General features: G+C 41.5%; 1 long non-coding RNA gene across 1 annotated transcript in view; it reads right to left on the bottom strand.

The window, feature by feature from the left end:
- Window positions 1-13,395, bottom strand: part of LOC128086801 (uncharacterized) — a 41,666-nt gene extending 28,271 nt beyond the window's left edge. The window contains exons 1-2 of the long non-coding RNA XR_008209533.1: window positions 13,139-13,395; window positions 12,703-12,837 (exon numbers count right to left, since the gene is read on the bottom strand). This is a non-coding gene — a long non-coding RNA (uncharacterized LOC128086801). The remainder of the gene's footprint in view (window positions 1-12,702; window positions 12,838-13,138) is intronic.
- Between the last annotated feature and the right edge of the window lie 7,985 nt (window positions 13,396-21,380).

Below are 21,380 nucleotides of genomic sequence, written 5' to 3'. Positions count from 1 at the left end.
GCCACCAATTCTAACGTGTGTAGAAGCTATTTCTTTTTTCTTTCTTATTTTTCTTTTCCTCAAGTAAATGTCTGTCAAAATACTGTGCCGTAAGAAAAGTACTGCCTTATGCCTCATGTCATAACTGGGGTGTGTTCCCTCATCCCACCTGCCTCTGAGCAGGGGACCTTAATACACACTGAGATGAAAATAAGGAATAAATAAGCATTTTATCTCCAAAAGTTGGGTTTGGCTTTATCACGGATTCCCTCTACTACAAATCACTTGCTGCATTTCAATCTGACCAGAGGCCATCCGTGCATTAACCAAGACCTTTATAAAAACATAATCCTAGTGCTAGATGGCTCTTGAACTCCACCACTGCAATACTACCAAGCCTGTAACACCACGACCCAAGAGGACCGGCCTTTGCTGCAGGGTAGGCAAGCCTTCACAAGAAGTCTGGAGACAGCATCTACTGCAAGGTACAGCAGCCAAACCTATCCCAGTGCCCAGTGGGGCAGAGATGGAGACAAGTGAAGAGGAAGACTAAGCTTCTCAGAACATTCTCTCACTTGTGGCAATATAACATTTTCACACGGGACGCTGAAGAAAACTGCAATAGACTGACACATTTCTGTCTGCTGGGAAAATCTCTTCAGCCATGAGGCAAGATTATTTTCCTCTCTTCCCCTATTTATTACCCACGGAGGAACTGTACCTATCTGATGCTCACATATTATGCCTACCACATACAAGATCACAAAGGAGGTAGTAGGAAAAGAAAATTAAAGAGAAACTTTCATGAAAATAAAGAGAAATAGCATTTTACATCTGAACAGAAGTACTATGTAAGTTGTCAAAGATGATTTCTGTAATTTACAAAAGGTTGGATTAAGGTTGCAAGAAGGTACGATGTCATCTCTTATGCAAAGTTCTGTAATTCAGTAGCTAAATTACAGATCTTCACATTATATTACATCCCCTGAAAAGCAGGTCTTGGGCAAATTTTTTATTTTTTTTTGGAAGAATTTATTAAAAATATCTGTCTCATGGGAATCTCTGGAAAACTAGATTCTTAGCTGGTTATTACAGGAGCAATTTCAAATACAGTTTTCTGCTTCAGAGAAACAGCCTCATGCCTTTAGGCTTATCATTAGAAATAGTATTTATTATTTCCTTAAGCAGAACTTTAGCCTTAGACATAGTTCCCAATATCTTGACAATGTGCAACACTGCAGTAGTTTTGTAAATGCAACCTATTGATGATCTATCTATAAATAAAAGACAGTTTAATGTAAAAACTAGGTACTGACCATACTGCCTCCTACTAGAAACTCTGAAGAAGCAGACAGAAATCAAATATTCTTTAAAGGTTAGGGTAAGCTCTGCTACCAAGAAAATTAATCAAGAGCAATATTTTTAATTTCACTCTGTCACCACTGCTGAAACATAGCACTCATTGCCTCGCTGTGCTCACATCCACTGTTTAGTTTCCATAAGTGTTCAGCCAGAGTTGACAAATGGCAATGGATGCAATTCTTTCCATTTGGAAGAATTCAATGACACTCCTCTGCTTCATCCAGACTTCCATGTCAGACACCATTCTGTCAGAATGCCCTTCTGCTGCCATCTGTCACACAGCAACAAAATGGAACGGAACATTGTTGGGGAGGTTCAACCTCTACTACCATCAGTATCCATGAACATCTGCCTCTGACAGCATAGGCCAACATCATACAATAGAAAGCATTACTTTCAGAGCAGCCCTTGTATTTTTCCCGTGTGGTCTTTTGAATTTGTCTTGGCATAATTATAGTATCAACAGTAGCAATAGAGAATGCCTTCCCCAATCCTCCTCCCTCACTGCACATCCTCCTCCAAGAGGTGGTAAAGTGTGGGCTTCAAACATCTCAGGGTGAAACTGGTGCAATTTCACTTCCTAAGGTAAAGCTCAAATCACCAAGCAGATATTTCGAAGGGATTCCACTGCCACTCTAGTCAATTTTTGAAAACCACACTCTGGGCAGGCCTCTAAAAGCCATACCAAAGGTACCCATCTTCAGCAGACGGCACAGAAATTTACTCTTCAATTGCACTTCTCATTTTAGCAGAGAGTTGGATCTCTGGACACTTTAAAGTCACTCTGTTGATAGTAACTTGTTATGTTCAGTAAATTCTTAGCATACCCATAGACAGCTTACACACATACGTGCTAGGTATGTAAGGCACAGCAGGTGCTTCACAACTCTGGAGTCCAGTGATACAGAGCACTTTGGATAAAATAGCGCTCGTGCAAGATGCATTTATTAAGTTTTGGCTCAGAAGTCTCACCACAGGGAAAAGCAAAGTCATGCCAGGATGTGGTTGTTTTGATAAATAATGGAAGGAGATTTCGTAATACAGAACCCTATTATCCCTTCAGCATAAAACGCAAGGGAGGACAGAAGCTAATAACAAAGCAGTATAAATTTCTCCTAATGGAGAGAGTGACAGATTCTTCCCTCGAGGGGAGAGGGATTAGGGTTTGTACAAAATGAGGCAGCGCTAAGAGCTGTTGGCTATCCCAGACCTATCTGTTGGTGGAAGCCTATGCTCTCTTCAAATAATGAGGTAATGAACAAGAGGGCGGCAAGTGGAGGTGACCAAATCCTGCCTGAATGAATGAGCTCTCTGGACACCAGAAACTCTTCAGCCATGCAGCTATAGCAATCCACTGACCAACTGTCAGTCTGGCCTTCTGTTTTCTTAACCCCCTGGTGAAGCAGCTAAATGTCTAGTTAATTATACCTCTGCAAATTACACATCTCTGCCACCAAGTTCACTTCTGACGGAGTGTGATGGAAGCCAGCAGCACAATCACTTGAATAATTCAATGCTACCTGGGAATCGCTTGGAGACAAAAATCGAGAGTTTTCTCCTGCTTTCCGAGCCACTCAGAGGAACTAAAGCTCATCAGGATGTAATTTCTTCTCCTACCATTTCTTTTTCTGAAACAAAATATAAAATAAATTCAATCTGTTGGCAGTGAAAAATCTAAGTAGTATTAAGGAAAGAACAAAACAAAATTAAACCAACCAAAAAAATCCAACAAAAACAATCTGGGCAAAACCAAACAGTTTTCTGCAGAAGAAATATATCAATACGTGCAGCATGTGACACATTTTGTGGACAGTACTTGAATCATCGTTGCTGTACACTGATGAGAGGTAGGTAAATTTAATCACTACCATTCACTTTCCAAATGCATAGTTCTCCAGGAAGAGTCAGAATTGCACACACTGCAGCCAGCAGGGGCTCAAAACAGCTGTATTTGAACACTGCAATGTATTATGGCCTTTTTATGTAAATGACAAACTCATCGATTATGCCTAAATGGTACATATAGAGTCACAGTCAAACAGCTGTACGTCTGACTCCATGTATCCTCATTTTCTTTCTTGAAACCAGGAGCAATTATTGAACGAACCCTGCATGTTGAAACCAAGCCTCATCTCAGCCAATGCAATTTCCTCCTGATGCAATACAATACCATCAACATCTCTGGGAAACTAAAGCTTTATATCAGGGCAAACAGAAGAGCTGCCCAAGGAGCAGATAACCAGCTTACACAGAACTCAGAGTACCCATGTTATCAGAATGGAGAACAACTGCAGAAATCAGTTGGAAGCGTAATTCCATTTTAGCATTGCTCAGTGTGCAACTGAAGAAGACCACTTTGCACTGAAAATTACTTCCCTTAGGAGGCTTTTGGCAAATGCTGCTGATGCTTCTTCTCTCAGCATGCTAAAGGAGGTTAACTCTGCACATACGCTGAGCAGATATTTTCAGATTGAGTTCTAAATAGTTGCCTCTCTCTGAAGGCAAAGTCCTTGAAATGTTACTGCTCTCACAGTCTCCTTCAGGAGAATCTAGCAACGAATGAAAGGACCTAGAGGATTAAGCACTATCTACTGTATTATCTACTGTAATGCGAACCACTCAGACTGCCAGCTCCTGCCACCAGCTCAGTGGCAGCTGGCACTGCCAGTTCTGCCTCCATCACTGCCACAGGCTTCCCCTGAGACATGGGGTCAGCACTAGCAGCATGGCAGAAATCACAGCCACAGTGGAGTAGCAAGGAGAGCAGCAGTGGGAAGGGCTTGGGAACAGCAGGGTGCAGGCATGGGATGGGCCGGCGGCCAGGGCTCCTCATCCCACATCAGTCAGCATCTGGAGCTGTATGGCACTCACTGACGTGGTGCTGAGAACTGACTTCTACACAAATGCTGCTTACGGTTCTGTGGCCAAAGACAAAGCATGGAAAAATGTCATCTTACCACTGGAAATATTCCCATTTTCTCCACTAAAAAATGAATTCCATTTAAAATGCAGTACTTGAATCCAAAATTACATTTAATTTAGTTTATCCCTCCTTTCACATTAAGAATTTGAGTTAAAAGACAACACCTCAAAAACAATTTTGCACATTTGACCCAGAACTGTGATTCCCATTAGTTCAGTATAAATGGTTTTTGGTTAACGAGCTAAGCATCTTTTGGTTAATTAATTATTTGTCCTAAATAACTCCTTTGGGTCTAACTGTGGTCCCAGGGATGTCCATTTCCATGCTTTGAAATGCTTTGCTGAAGTGCCATCCTCTTCTTGTTCCAGTAGCATCGTGAGACACAGAATTTCCACTAAGTTTTCAGAAGTGCCCAGAAGCCATTTTTTTTAATGCTATTGCGTGACGGCATGAAGCATCTATTGTTACATTAGTCACAAAAGAGCTTAGACATTTGCAATAGACCAAATGTTACTAATCTAGTCTGACATCAGATAACTGAGATCTACAGAGTTTCCTCAGAGGAACAAACGCCTGTAGTTAACTGTACCGGTTAAAAGGTCTGAGAGCAGCTTTTCACTGTCTGACCTGTCCAGTGCCTGGCCCGAAAGTGCTCTCCTGGAAAGAGGATTCAACATCATTTTCTTTATTCAACAACCAGTTTGCAAAGAGATTTTAAACTGCAGTAACTACTGTATGAGAAATAAGCTCACTGTATTTAAAAAACGATTAATTCTTGCATAATTCTTCTGATACATTATGGATACTCTCTGTTGCTGTTTGCTCAATACAGAAGCTGAACTGTATTTAGGAGGTGCTATGGGCCAGCAGGCATTATTCTGAGCAAGGACTGACAGACCATACATTGCCATTTCACCACAACTGCCCTGCAAGAGTCCTCTCTCCCCATGCTTCATAATCACTGTCAGTATCACCGAAGTAATGAAGAACCTGAGATTAAAGGTAGTAAAAAGTAATGTATAGCATTTCTATTACAGAATTCTCTGTTCCAGCTGCTTGTTCATCACTTTAAATTATAATCCTCTGCACACTCAAAATATTATAGCATGAAAGTGATTAAGATGTTACACAAATATGAAGGATTATCAGATTGAGGGAATCCTGGCTAAAGTACAAACAGATGAATAAATCTGACCCTCTGTAAAATAAGGAATTAAAATGCATGTTCAACAAAATAAACTACCAGCTGTGACACAAACTAGTATTCCTCCAGATTTACAAAGGTATGGTTATGCTCTTTGGCTTAGGCTTGCCTGTGTATCAGTATTCTCTTTGCAGATTATTCACTGTGTTTGATATTCTTTGATTTGTTACTACGGTCATTTCTTCACCGCAGCGTCAGCACTGCTCTTCTACATGCGCGTAACTTCTCTTCCCATGCCCTCGATTTCAGCCTGGTTGGTGTAGTGACTGTCAGATAAGACAGTTCCTATTGAGATACAGAACTCTTCTACATCAGAAGCTATCTACAGCCCTACCAGTTATTCACCAACGATCTGGCATATTTGCTTTAATTAACTCTTCCCTACTTTCTCTTCTAAACAATTTTATCATTTATCACATTCACTTAGCAACATACTTTCCAGATGCTTGGACTCCCGCTGCAGCTCTTTAGCTTTTCTATGTGTTTAAAGTTCCTATGTAATGAGACCAAGTGCACTGTTTTCTCACAAACACAAACACAAAAGGGTTTTTTAACAGCTCGTGGCCTTCAGCTTGCTAGCAAATGACCACCATCTCATTTCCCACAAACGTCAAGCCTACGTCTTTGCATCTGTCTCTCCAGATCTGCTGGAGGAGCAGCAGGTCAGGTGAAGGAAAAGGCCATAAGCAGCCATGTGTGTTCACACAGTTTTAGTGTATTAGCAACTACACATCTCACAAGCACCACTCGAGTTTAGATTAATTCTATAAGATCCAGCAAATACAAAGAACTCCACTCTAAAATTTGAGACCATTTTTTTTACAGCAGTCTACTCTTATCGCAATATTGAGTCAACATCCTCCAGGAAGCACCCATTCTGTACTTCAAAATAGACATTCAAGCAGTACAATTCCTGAAATAGAAAACTACAAGGCAAAAGGAAAGTGGTTGATGTCAAACTCTACAGAAGTAACAGTGCTTTCTTTGACAACACTGAGTGACAGCAGGCAGTTATTTTCTTGCATACTTACAAGCATCAAGACTAACAACATTACTTGAACACAAACATCAACTGGGCCATCAAGAACTGTCTCAGGTGATCTCATTGTGCAGAAGAGCTCATACAAAGTCCTTGTACGATTTCCCCCCCACTAATAACCCCTAGATAATCTTTTGCTTTACGTAATGCTTAAGATTGAGTAGCAACAAGTATTAAAGGCACAGCAGTTGGTACTGTAATAAGTTGTCATAGCTACTTGTGATGCTGCCATACTGACATAGCAATGCATCGCCTAACAGAAATGTTACAAGGAAATAAAATTATTAAGTCTGAGTGTCTGGTATCATTTTGTTTATTCCATTTGTTTGATATCATAGTTTGCTAAGTTGCTACTTGCATACATGATCATCTCAGATCACACTGCTGAAAGTTAGTTTCCAAGTAGTCAGTTATACACAAAGCTAGCTACCTTGCCAATTCTACACGTAATTACCCTAAGTAACACAAACCAAACTATTTTGGACAACTACTGGCCACAATAACTGTATTTCTGAAAACACACTTCTTTCCTGTCTTCTCCTAGATCCAGTTAATGCCAGAATCATACAAGTGGAAAACTCTCCTCCTCCTTCCTTAGGACTCTCTGAAAAGTGTGTAAGTGGACGAGAAGACATACAGCAGACTGTCACCTCATTATGCTGGACTCGATTTCAGTAGATGCAGCAAAGGCAGAGCTTGGATTGTTTTTCCTCTTCTTTAATACAGGATGACATGGACTGACTTTTACTGCTTCTGAAAGCATCCACAGAGCCATTCAATAAGATTTAAAAATCTCCCAGTGATGCAATCCTGATTGCACGTTAGATGTTATTAAGCCTCTCAAGCATATCTTGGGCCTAGCACGAGCCATCTTCAAGGCATCTCAGAAAAGCTATTATGCTGAAGGCAGTATTATTCACATTACAACTGCACCAAGAGATCTCTGAGGCTGAAGCCATACTGAGCCAGACATGCTGTGTGCTGATAGCAATAATTCATGCTTGGCCCCAGGAGCTTACCATACTAATTAACCAAGCAGAAGATACAGGAAAAGTCAAATAAAAAGGACTTGCTTGAAGTTTATAGCCAACCTACAATTAGAAATCGCATCTTTTGAATCATGGGTCAGTCCCCTTCATAAAACCTGATCCTTCAACTTCTGCTTGAACAATGAATGACACAAAGCAGACATGATAGAGCTGCCTTGAATTTCATCTTGGAGATTTCCACAGTGCCAGAGGGCACTTAAAGCTAGCCTCTGCACAGCACCACTGCTTTCAGCCCTCTCCAGGGGAAGGTTCTCCAGCTGGGAAAAAAACAAAGGTATGCCATCACGTTGTAATGCCTCTGTTTATAAAGTCCTCCAAATTCTCCCTGCTCCACTCGCTGGCAATTCTGCATCCTACACACAAAATGAGAAGTGGGGGAAACAGGAGGTCCACAGTTGCTCTCTTTTTGAAAAACCAGGACCTGGGGAAGTTCCCATAGGGAAATCATTCTCACATTTTTATTATGTGACACTTGACACCTGTGAACATTTTCATTCCTACTGGCAACAAAATCCCTTGACAGTGCAAATGAATGTGTTCTTCTGTCCTGTCCATTCCACTAGAAATAAGGATTGCTTGAAAAAAAAAACAATTCCCGTGTAACATCAGAGAAAGCTGAATCCCATATCAAGCTAGCTTTAAATCTGCTTCCTTGCTGTATAACCCCTAGAATCTCCTACAAAGATAGAATGAAAAATGTGTAAAGGAGTGCTGAATTACAGCCTGTTTAATAGCCTGCTGTGCAAAGGAGCACTACTGTGTGAATAAACACAATGAACCCTGTCCTTGAAATAATTTATCCTCTTTTCAAATTGATTAAGGTAAATGAGGTTATTTTGATTCATTCAGAGTTACATTACAAAGACAGCCTACCTCAACAGCTCCCTCAGAAACACCAACCTTTTCTCTACTAATTCCATGTGCAGCATAGGTGCCCTCCTACTTATGCAAGGAAAATCGGGCGCACTGCTCTGGTCAATACCACTGCAATTCTCTGACTGCTGCTCTGATCTGTGCTTTCAGGAACTGCCAGTTGCTCCACCACTGAGCACAACGCCTGCATTTTTTGCAGCACGTTTAGTTTAACACTGCTCCCTCCAGAGTACTTAACTTTGAGCTCATTTCCCATTTTAAAAGTGTCTGCAACTGTCCACTTGTTTATTTCTTAATATCTGAATAGACAAATACACCACAGTTCACCTGGGTCGTCATTTAATTCCTCAGCTCTTTAACTAATACCTCCCTATGATTTGCAAACTTAGACCTCAATAACTATCACTGTTTTTACAGTTTCTAAAACAACCTGACATTAAAGGGAATCATTAAGTGAAAAAACCCTTTCCTATAAATAATGAACAAAGCTATTCAAAGTTATATAAGCTCACACCTGGAGGAGGCACAGAAATAACTGGCAGTATACGCACAGCTGACCAAAGCTGCAGGATGACAACTTGCACTTGTATGAAATTGGACATTTGCCCATTGTTTCTGTTGCCCCCACTGCCAGCTGATCACCTTTGCAGCTGGTGCTGCTGTACCCATGGCAGTCATGCACCCTTTTTGGGGCCTGCCAAGACACCTCCAAGTAGGGACACTCAACAAGAAAGTACGGCGGGCAGGGGAAAAGTAACAACTTCAACCATTTGAAGTCAAAGGGTTGTGATGTTTCATTAGAAAACTGAATTAGAGGTTATCAGAAATGAAATAGGTCAGAAGACAGTGATATAAGTGATAATTAATGTACTGCTATAATAGATGTTAAAAGATACCCCCTCCCATAGTAATGAGCAAGCAGTGAACTGTACAGGTTTTTTTTGCCTTTTTCCCCAGTATTTTCCCCACACACAGGCAACCCCATTTTTAAGTGCTAGTGGAGAGGATGTTTTAGCATGGGAACCCAAAGGGCATAAAAGCATTGAGGATCTCTAAAGGGATTCTTTCCCAGAAACTCCTTCAGCAACAGCAGCTTCCCTGAATGTGATTCAGTCAGTCATACAAAGGGAACAAAGAATCTTGGAAAAATGTCACATTAAGATTCTGAAAGTGAAGAAAAAGATTTAAAACTCAGCATCTCAGTGAGTAGTACCAAAACAACGCAGTGGTCAGAGATGGCTGGTAGCACAGGGAAGAAACTCCACAGAAAACTGCCAAACTTTGAGCATCAGAAGCCAGAGAATTTGTTTGGGCTGTGAGCAGGCAGGGGGCTGCCAGAATGTGCAACCAAAACATTTTCAAATAATGTGTCTCCTTCCTGAGCACGCAGCACGGCCAGGCCTGTAAATCTCTCAGTAGCATTTCCGATACAGTCCACCTCATCCCAGCACCATCTGAATTCTCACACTGTCTATGCTTAATACTAATCTTCCCTCGGGGTTTGGTTGCTAAACTCAAATGCTTTGCTTCCGAACCTCCTGCAGCTGTAAAACCTAGTGGAAGATGTGAGCATAAATGTCTGACAAACAGCAACCTTATAAGAACTCATTTTAACCCCTGACAACAGTCAATAGAGACCGACATATTACAGCTTGTGATGGATCACAACCTAGAGCAGTGCTTTGCATGGCTATTTCTGTCAGACAAACTTATTTTTACATCTTCTCTTAGAACAGACTTCAGCAGGTCCGTATTCATATATGATGCATTCATGCTCTGTATTTCATGTGTGTGGAACTGCTTAACTATAACATTTAATTGACAAAATACTTGAGAACCATTGAGAATTTGTCATTTGCTGCAAGCCATGGAGATACTAGAAGTGAGGATGGTGATTACTGCTAGCACTACTAAGAGAAAAAACAGGAATTTTCACTGAGAGGATTTTTTAAATGGGAAATCACCTTTTGGATACAACACCCTATGGGCAATTTTTTTGTGCGTGAGCCTGAGAGCTGTTTTCAATTGATAAAATAAATGAAATTAAGTTCAGCATTTAGTGCTTATACATATTTTTTTATTCTTTTCATTAATTCAGAATCTGAAGTTATCAAGTGTATCTTCTATCTAAAGCTCTCCCTTCAGTATTTTAGAAAAAAAAAAAAAAAAATCATTGAAACTATACAAATCTGTGTGGATTTTTACTCCACTTGCATATGAACCATAAAAAGTTCGGGTCTCTTAGCTATTTTTAATATTGCATATTTAATCCATATAAGCTAGGATTTCAGTTTCAGATGGAGTACATTTAGGAAGCTGCTCCCAGCTCCTGCTCCTCAAGACATCCTTGTGCTCATTTTTGTCATGTGCTTGCGTTGTGCAAGCCTCCTGCTAATCCCTCAGCTGCATCAGCTGATCTACTCAAAGACACTGCTTCCCAACAGCCTTCCCTCCCATTACTGAAACAAAACATGAAGCCCTTAAGACATCCTCACTTTTCTTACTTATGTTCTGAAAAATACAGAAAATCCAAGACCAGAAGCTGTAACAAGCACTGAAGGAGAACAGCCATGGTTTTAGTTTCAGAATCTTTCCTGCTTCATTTCCTAAGCCTGGCCTTCAATATTTTGCCTCTTCCTGCATGAAGCAAAAACACAGTTCTTCCCATGTCTATAAGAAGCTTAATCAATTAAGCTCAAGTAATGCATGCCTTTAATGAAGTTTGAGATCATAGTATGACAAACTGCAGAGAGCTACATCAATGGTTCATTTGAATTAAGTTTACCCGAGACAAACAAAAAGGATACCAAGAATTTGCACAGAAAATGTGTGAAAGTGTTAAATAAACAAGCTTATGCTTAAGTACTGAAATGAAGTACAGTCAGAAGTTATAACAGCCCAAGGTAACCAATAAACAACCGGCATTTCTCCAGAGCGTACATTCTGTGGCATAATAACTCAAGTTACAATGCCCTACATTACTCTTCAGAGAAAAATCTAATGCTATGGAAAGCTCTTCTTCACATCAGCATTAGCTCCCTGTAAAGTTAGTATAAACATGCTGCTCAAGCACATAGCCAATTATTTTAATCAGATACTCAAGCCCTATAGCCATGTCCAATACCAGCACTGATGATAAGTACTCATCACAAAATGCTGACTGCATTCCTTTAAAAACAGTCATACAGCCTATATGATTTCAAATATTGTGTGTGATTTCTCCCTAATTACTCCAAAAATATATTTTCCTTTACCTTTCCTTTGCATATGATGTTCAAAACTATTAAGGTACCAGAATCACAGAATGGCCAGGGTTGGAAGGGACCTCAAGCATCATGAATCTCCAACCCCCTGCCACATGCAGGGCCACCAACCTCCACATTTAATACCAGACCAGGCTACCCAGGGCCCCTCCAATCTGGCCTTGAACACCTCCAGGGATGGGGCATCCACAACCTCTCTGGGCAGCTGTTCCAGCACCTCACCACTCTCTCTGTGAAGAATTTCCCCCTGACATCCAACCCAAATCTCCCCTCCCTCAACTTAAAACCATTTCCCCTTGTCCTGCAGTTATCAACCCTTTGATTCCCCTTTAGGTACTAAAAGGCTGCAATGAGGTCACCCCACAGCCTTCTTTTCTCCAGGCTGAACAAGCCCAGCTCCCTCAGCCTGTCTTCATAGGGGAGGTGCTCCAGTCCCCTCATCATCTTTGTGGCTCTCCTCTGGACCCTCTCCAACAGCTCCCAGTCTTTCCTGCACTGGGGGCTCCAGACCTGGACGCAGTACTGCAGATGGGGCCTCACAAGAGCAGAGTAGAGGGGGACGATCACCTCCCTGTCCCTGCTGGCCACCCCTCTTCTGATGGAGCCCAGGATACCATTTGCCTTCCAAGCCCCAAGAGCACACTGCTGGCTCATGTTAAGCTTTTCATCCATCAGGACCCCCAGGTCCTTCTCCGCAGGGCTGCTCTCAAGCACCGCTCCTTCCAGTCTGCGTGGATGCCTGGGATTCCTCCGGCCCAAGTGCAAAACTCTGCACTTTGCCGTGTTGAACCTCATCAGGTTCACCCAGGCCCACCTTTCCAGCCTCTCGAGGTCCCTCTGAATGGCATCCCTTCCTTCCACCGTGCCAACCGCACCACTCAGCTTGGTGTCGTCAGCAAATTGCTGAGGGTGCACTCCACCTTCCGGGTGGCGGCAGTCTTGAGGCGCAGGGTCGACTCCTTTACCCGAGGCAACCTAACAGGTGAACCTCCCTCCATACCCCCACTCACCTCTCTCTCTTGAGTTCTAGGTCTTCAACCCTATTGCACAGAGGCATCTGGGGAGCCGAGGATGGTCAGGATGGGGGATGCCCACTTCATCGAGCCGGTACCCATTTTCACTCCTCCTCCTTTCCCAAATTGTTGCTAGAGGGAAGAGAGGACAGGAGGCTCACTGCAGCACCATCAGCCTGCCATTTCCCTTCTCCCACCTATTTACAAGGCAGTGGGGGGGTGAGATGCTCCATGTGGTGCCTCAGCTACATGCCAACATCTCGGGACCAATAGTGACCGGCACCACCAATCAGTTTGCCATCGCAAACCAGCAGGCACAGTAACGCTACTAAACAGTGTTAATGAGGTGTGCCTGATCACCCGGCCTGCTGCCGGCAGTGCAGGCTCTGCCCTGGCCCCGTGGCGGGTCGTTAACAGGAGCCCGCGCACTTACCACTCACCCCAGAGCGATAACAGCCGTCCTTGCTGGGGAGTCCCGTGCAGGAGCGCCTTACTGTTTCTCCTCTATAAATTAGCCGAGGTGTTTCTCACATTCTCACACACCTCCGTGTCGTGTGACGGCTCGCTGCCTTCCCGGAGGCCCTTTCTAGGCGAGGGAGCGTGGATGCAGAGCCGAGGCCGCCGAGGCCGCTCTCGCGAGAACTGCCCGGCCGAGAGCTGCCCTCTGTCGGGGATCCCTGTATCCCCCCGGACCTCGCGGTCAGCCGCCGCGCTTCTAGCCGCACCAGCTCCGAAGCAGCGATCCTCGGCCATCAAGCAAGAAGACAAACACTTTGATGTTTCTTTACCTTACAAAAATCTTTACCCAATAAATTACAATTATGTAAATATCAGCCCCATGGGGTGTAAGTGCCTCTTTGAGGCATAAGATGATTAGAGCAGAAAAATTACTAGATTTGACCGTGACTGTGCTGTGCTATTCTTCCTCAGGAAATTCTGTTATCAAAGAGTTTAGTCCTATTCCCATTGAAGCAAGTAAACTTGGATGCTGAGCTATATGGAAAGAGAATCCATTGCACTCATCTACACAGCACCCTAAAAGCTCAGATGATAGCAATATCTGGGGCAAGAATATTCAGTTACAGTTTTTCACACTGTCCTTCTGTAGTTGTTACTGATTTTATTATTAATGTTCCATTTCTACTAATGTGAAATCTCAAGCTTTTACAAACAACTGGAAAATATTATTTGATTCAAACAGCAGCTGGGCAGCAAGAACATAGGTCCATAATCACATTCTGTGATCAGCTCTATGCGATCATCCACTGATGAAGCAGCACACAATTACATTGCTTCTGATATTAATGCTTAGCGGATAACAGCTTGATACTGTACTTGAAATTCTATGGCAACGATTACAGGATTTGTATGAGATGGGCAGCTGCAGCTACATAGGAAGAATGCACATGAAGAAAAGCACATTGGTTTTGGTAATCTTGATAACATCACCAAGACCTTTCCATCACCCTCAGAAATGGCACCATTTTCACTTTGTTCTTAACATTTTTCACATTGGGTTTGGCAATCTCTTTGAGGTACTAAGAAGCAAATATCTTCCTCTGTTCCATTCTTTGCTCATATGATCGTGAAAGTCTCCCAAGAGCTTAACTTGCTTTCTCTAGGACCAGACCAGTCATTCTGTGACTTGATATAGCCATTTCCTTACAGGTTTTCTTCTTATTGAAGACCACACTGCATACTAAATTTCCAAGGAATGCAAAGAAATGATGCGGGAGCAGACTTGAGCGTGTTTGTAGACATAAAAGAATTTAATGAGGAATGGAGGAATCAACATTACCACAAGATTAAGGCTTTATCCTTAGCTGAGTTTGTAATAAATTCTATAATAAGGCAACTTAAGTGGCCAGCAAAGAATTAGAACAAAATACCAGATCTCAAATGGGTTGTGAAACATTGAAATCTTGAACTGTTTTCCAGAAGAGAGATTACGACTACATGCGAATGACGTTTTGTCATATGCTTTCAGCCAATAACTTACGCTCTCGAGTTTCACGATATACAAACACCAGCAGGAAGATAACTGCAGCAGCAACCTACGTTACCCTGCAGACTAAACCGCCCCCCGTCCATCTGATCCCCCCGATCAGGGCCACACGCTGTCACACACACAGTGTCAAGAGCGAGTGCCAATGTAATGCTGCTCAACAAGGCGTTTTATGCCCATACACGCGACCGCCCCGCTGCCCCGTGAGCTCCCCAAATGCCTGTCCCACCCCCATTGCTAACCCTTGTGCTGGGTATTTCTGCCTTGCCCCGTTACACCCAGTCACAGCCCACAAGAACACCTTTCTTTGGAAGTGAAACAATAATTATCAAGAATATTGGGCAGTGTCTTCATATCTGTAGACACGACTCTGTATGTCCTTTAGGGATTGAAAGTTAACATGTAGCAGATGAGCAACAGAAAAGGCCCTGAAGACTCAAGGAAATATTTGGCAGAAGCTTTAGTTGCTTTTCTGCCCTAAAAATAAACTGTGCCAGGTGCATGCGATGACTCACGTCCTGAATCCATGAGGCAGTGTGTCTAAATTGAATGTGAAGATGAGAAAAACCTACACCTTGAAGTGTGCACTCTTCTCAAGGTTCTGCTAGGATAGCGGCTCCCTCCTGACAAAAGGTCCATAAAACAATAACAAGAAGTTATTTTTAAGGAGCAGGGAACTGAATACTGTGGCTCCTCTTGCTGAGCCGCTTTATTGCTTCAGATCACTCATATCTCTGTTGGAGCATCAAGGTCAGCAGTGCCCCTGCTGCTTTTGGACTTGCACCAAATTGAATGGACTGAGAAAATCATACAACGTTAAGAGGATATTTTATGTTCATATCAGTAAGAGGAGACTCCTGCCAGGCTGTGAAGTATAAGTTTATCTCATGATTGTATTAGATAGATGCACACATGTATGTTTATGTCACACAATATAGGTGTGTGGCAGGAGGGTCACAGACTTCATTGCTGGTGCAGAACAAAGACCTTTATTGCAGGTGCTCACAACCTTTTATAGCCAAGCAACAGCCTCTTGGGCACATGTACTGGTCAGGTACCTCATGCATGTTTACATCTGGTGCAAGTAGCTGTCAAGCTCGTTTACTTATTTCCAAGGTCTTTTGTTCATAACGTCTGTGTTTGTCCCACATATGTGAATCTTCATTTCCTCTGCTTAATACACTTATTTCATACAGAATTGGTACATTTCAAGCCCAATCAGCTTGAGATAATGAACATCTCAAAGATATATATTACTTGTGCTAAAATTGACTCAAAATGCTATCACTTGTGCTAATAATCCACTTTGAGTCCATTTTTACCATGCTTACTGGAAGTTGTATGTTTTGAGCTTTCCCAAATCTTCAGCTACAGAGATCTGCTAGGACTTTAATCAGTAACAACTCACACGTGGCCTCTATTAACAAAATGCTATTAATTAAAATCTCCTCAATAACAGTATCACAAGTTTAATTGTTTTGGAGGCTCTCTAACCAATCTGAATGCTATCTGATCTTATTCAGTGTTTCAAGGAGTTGATGTTGCATCAACTTACAAATTTGCAAATACTGTGGCAGGCAATTGGATTGTTACAAAGGAAAAAAAAAAAAGCATTGAAGTACCACATTTTTAACTTGTGGTCTTCACAATTCAAAATAAAAATAATGTTTTACAAGGAAAAAAAAAAATGAAAAATCTAAGTTCTCCCTTATGGCTGGTTATCATTCTTGAGGAGCTGTCTCTTTGAAAGAAGGCTTGGGATCAACTTTTCTAATGTCAAGGAAGTTTCTCTGTAACTTTCCTTTCAGGAGAGCACTATTTCCTCTGCATCCCTTTCCTCTAGCTTGTCAGCTGTACCACTCAGCTTGGTGCCATCTGCAAACTTGCTGAGGATGCATTCCATCCCACTGTCCACATGACTCACAAAAATGTTAAATAGCACTGGTCCCAGCACCAATCCCTTAGCAATGCCACTCGTCACCAGTCTTCACCTGGACACTGAGCTGTTGACTGCAACTCTCTGAGTGTGACCATCCAGCCAATTCCTTATCCAGTAAGTGGTCTACCCATCAAATCCATTTTTTTTTTTTCCAATTTGGTGACCAGGATGTCATGTGGGACAGCGTTAAAAGCTTTGGACATGTCCAGGTAGATGATATCAGTTGCTCTTCCTTTATCCACTGATGCTGTAATTCCATCATAAAAGGCCTCCAGATTTGTTAGGCTTGACTTGCCCTTGGAGAAGCCATTGTTTACTGCTAATCATCTCATCTCTATTTTCCATGTGCCTTAGAAGGGCCCTCAGGAGGATCTGCTCCACAATCTTAACAGGCACAGAGGTGAAACCAACTGGCCTGCAGTTCCCTGGATCTTTTTTTTTTTTTTTTCCCCTTCTTGAAAATGGGACTTAAGTTTCCCCTTTTCCAGTCAGTGGAAACTTCACAAAACTGCCATGACCGTTCCAATAAGATGGATGGTGGCGTGGCAACTTCATCCACCAGTTCCCTCAGAACGTGTGAATGGATCTCACTAAGTCCCAAGCACTTATGCACCTTCAGATTTTTCTGGTGGTCTCGAGCCTGATCTTCACTTACAGAGGGCAGATCTTCTACCTCCCACTTGTTACATTTGCTTTCTGCACTTTAGGCAGTGTGGTTAGAGTCCATGCCAGTGAAGACTTAGGGAAAGAAGTCTTTGAGCACCTTATTTTTCTCCATATCCCTTGTGACCGGATCTCCAGTTTCCTTCCAGAGAGGGCGCACATCTTCCCCGACCTTCCTTTTATCACTGATAAAGTTGCAGAATTTCTTCTTGTTCCCTTTATGCCCCTGCCTGGATTTACTTCTATCTGGGTTTTAGCTTTCCTAATCTTATCCCTAGCTGCTCAGACAACTTTTTTGTTGTCCTCCCAGTTAACCTGTTCCTGCTTACACTCCTTATAGACTTACTATCATTACTACAATTAAATATCACATATAGGAAACGAACAACAGACCAGCATAGGGTAATGAAAGAAATAATAGAAGACCCTGCTTTGAACAGACTGAAGTAAATTCCCCAGTGTAGGCCGGTTGCAAAATACATGATAAATTACTATTGTGTGATACATGTTTCTTAAAATTGGAAGAGAGTGACCAAAAAAAGCACTAAGAAGTATGTTGTGATGCACGAGTTAGAAAGACAAATAATTGCATTAGAAATTTTTCGGACTGTTTTCAGCAATGGAAATTAATGGAACATTCTGAATTATCTTGTAGTACTTAGCATCACGTATTTGGAATTTACACACTGGATGGTTTGTGCAACCCCATAGTAAAGGGCAGCATAAGAAAATTGTTTTTTTCAACTGCAAACAAACAAAAAAAAAGAAATAGATAACAACATTTTCTGAGGGATGAAGTTGGACACTGGTTGCGCATTTGGCTTTTCAAAGACTGCCCAGAAGCAAAGCTCTTACTAAAAAGAAAAAGAATCTATCTGAGCCCACAAACAATCAGTACACCTAGCAGCTTCACAGTAGTCACTGAGATACATCCCAAGGTTAACTCAAATTTGAGTGAAAAACTCCAACATTTAGGCTTGTGATGTTGGACCTCTGTCCTTATACCTGTGTATCCTGCTTTCACATTCAGTCATGCTCCCCTTTGGGCTCTGCACTAGCAAAGTGCTCTGAGCGTGCAGCTTCCATCTGCATGGCATTTCAAATTCAAGAGAGACGCGCACCAGAGAGCTCCTAGCTGAACAGGAGCTGGGCCACAGTGATGTGTTATGGTCATTTCCATGCTCTCTGCAGGTAACACTGTCAGATTTTAACTATCTCGTATCTCTTTTGCTGTGGTTGTGGATGTCAAACTAAGCAAGGTTTCTGCTGAGAAAAAGATCAGCGGTATGGTGACACAGCAGCTTGCACTGAGACCATAGCTGCTTGGCTAACAGCCAGTACCTGTCTCAAGAAGTGGTTCTCGGTAGGTAAGGAACGGAGAAAAAAAATAACAGGCTGGAAGGGAAGTTTTCTTACAGAGCTGCAATTAGAGCACACGTGGCAGTTCTCCAGGACTAATGGTTGGTCTGCACAATCAGAAAACTAACTTGCACAACTATGAAGCACGCCTTGTGACCCAAACACAAGCATCTCAAGTAACAGATTTGTTTAGTTGTTTTTGCTGCTATTGGTTTTGTTTCATTCTTAGTTTGAGATATAGCAAACCTGAATGTAATCCCAAGCCACTGTACCATATTTAAACCCGCTTATTATCAGTGATGCAATTTCAGCCATCTGTCAAACTCTCTACATAGTAAGACATAAAACACTTACTATATTTTAAAAGTACAAAATATTCAGCAACAGACAAGACCTCCCTCTGGTTGCTCAGTAAGAAGCTAAGTACAGTAACTGTATTCTTTGCCTTCACCTTTAATAATCTACATTAGCAAAAGATGGAATTACAATCTTCTACATTTATCTTCTCTCAATAATATCTTCTTTTCTGACCTGAACTTTATGAAATCCCCTAGCAAAACTAATTAAAGTAACCCTAATTGCTTTTTATCATACCATTCACAATCAGCCTACATGGAGCTGAGATGTGTATGTGTAAGAATTCATTCTGTCCAGCACCTGGAGAGATAAAACCCCAGATATCTTGTTGTCTGTGTGAACACCCACCCATCTCTCATCTCCAAAACATCACAGAGAATGAAACCTGATGTGATACTTTGCTGAAAATGCACACATTTCTGAAATGACTTTAACATTTTTCAGCCTCCACTGACAAATCTCTGTGTTTTCTGTTGAATTTGAAACTGTTTCCCTGAACACGCTTTCGAAAAGTCAATGAAATACAGTAAGCTGAAAAATGATGACTAGAGATGCAAAGCCAAGTGCTAAAATGTTTAGGTACGCAGTGAAGGTTGCATTGTACTTCTGCATTTTTATTTGCTTTGTGTTCCTCATGACATTAGAAAAATCTTGTGGTCAATCAAGTCCACAACTAACATAACTAAAAAGGGAGGATTAACTATATATTATGTATATTAGTAAAAGAGAAAGCATTTCACCTCCAAGCAAGAAATTATAAATTGCTCTGGACAAAAGCCTTGCTTCCCAAGGTATTTATATTCTGTACCAAGTCTACAGTTGCTGGGGTTTTTTTTTAAATATTACTTCTTTTTTTAGAATTTCACTCTGTAGCAAACATTCATAAAATATTCCCTCTAAACGGGCTTGAAGATTACAAAATTACTATTTCCCTAGCTAAGCTTTTAATTTTCATATTTAATAGTGACATTCATTACGTATTAATAAAAATACATAATTCATTCTTATGTTTAGCATAGGTGAATAGTTCCATCACTGACAACCTCCAGCTCAACCACTTATCACTATTCATACTAACTTAGTAAAGTGAATGTTTAATTTTTTAACTCTTAATTACTCCATATTTGCCAACTGATTTGCCATTCAACCACACCAGCAACCAGCATGGTGACTCTCTGAGCATGCCTGGAAACCCCCATGAGCTCAGAGCAGAAGGCAGCCCACTTCTTGTGCGCTTGGGCTCCGTCATATTAACATTTCTGCAGAGCAGAATAGAGCAGCAGGAAAGCCTGAAAAAATTCATGGCCTAATGGTAAGAACAGTTTCCTTAACTGCATTCATCAGAACTGATTGAATCAACAGGGTCTATTTCTGTGCTGAAACAAGTTAGGTTGAGCCACTGTTGGCCGTGATTTATATTAATCTATTTGACACTACACTGAAATGGTTTGTCAGTAGTCACTGAGACAGTAACCATACCTCAGATGAGACCGTAACTAAAAGCTGAGTTGAAAGAATAGTTTTAGTTGAGAGAATTTTTTTTTTTCTCAATTTGCAGTTACTGAAGTGTAGAAGACAATCTAGGACAAGGATTTTAGAAGGAAATTACCAATGAGTGAATAAGAATAGACTAGCCTAAAGCCACTTACTGAGCTGAAGATATGCATCAGCGAATATCAAGTATTAACTTGAACAATAAAAGGGAGAACATTTGATGGCCCTGGCTCAAACCTAGGCCAAACGTGATCCAAACAATGCAGGAAATTCTCTACCCTGCATGGGTGCATAAATAACTTTGAGGGTTTGCCTCTTCGGTCTTTCTGCACTTCAATACACTTTTTGCAAGATGGAGAACAATATTATTTCCTTTCTTTAGATGCAGAACAATTATTAGATTAAAAAACCGAAGTCACTGCGAGTTACAAATTCCCACTACACATCTTATAAGGTCAGATACACTGAAAACACTAAATCTTAAAATCTTATTTTTGGTTTTGGATACATACAAACACGTAAGCAAAGAATTCTCAGAAGTTTGCTCTTGGATGTTGTTCCTTACTCATGAGCTCAGCTACCAGAAGGCAGCTATCAAATGAATAGATTAACATTGCATAATTTCATCACTTAGTTCCTTTGCTACAATAACCAATGTAAACAGTAGGAAAAAGCCTAACAGCAGAGTTTCATTTGCAATTCACACCCTCCAACTTGTGATACGCTAGACATGCATAAACATTTCAAAAGGCCTGCCCAGCATTAAATAATTTAGCATCAACATTTCAAATATTGCCATCTCCCAGTAGTAAGGTAATTACTACTAGTAGTAAGGCAATTGGGAATATATTTGAAAAT

Source organism: Tympanuchus pallidicinctus, unplaced genomic scaffold, assembly GCF_026119805.1.
Source record: "Tympanuchus pallidicinctus isolate F22 unplaced genomic scaffold, pur_lepc_1.0 scaffold3, whole genome shotgun sequence".
Lineage (NCBI taxonomy): Eukaryota > Metazoa > Chordata > Aves > Galliformes > Phasianidae > Tympanuchus > Tympanuchus pallidicinctus.
This window is presented reverse-complemented; position numbering and strand designations above follow the sequence as displayed.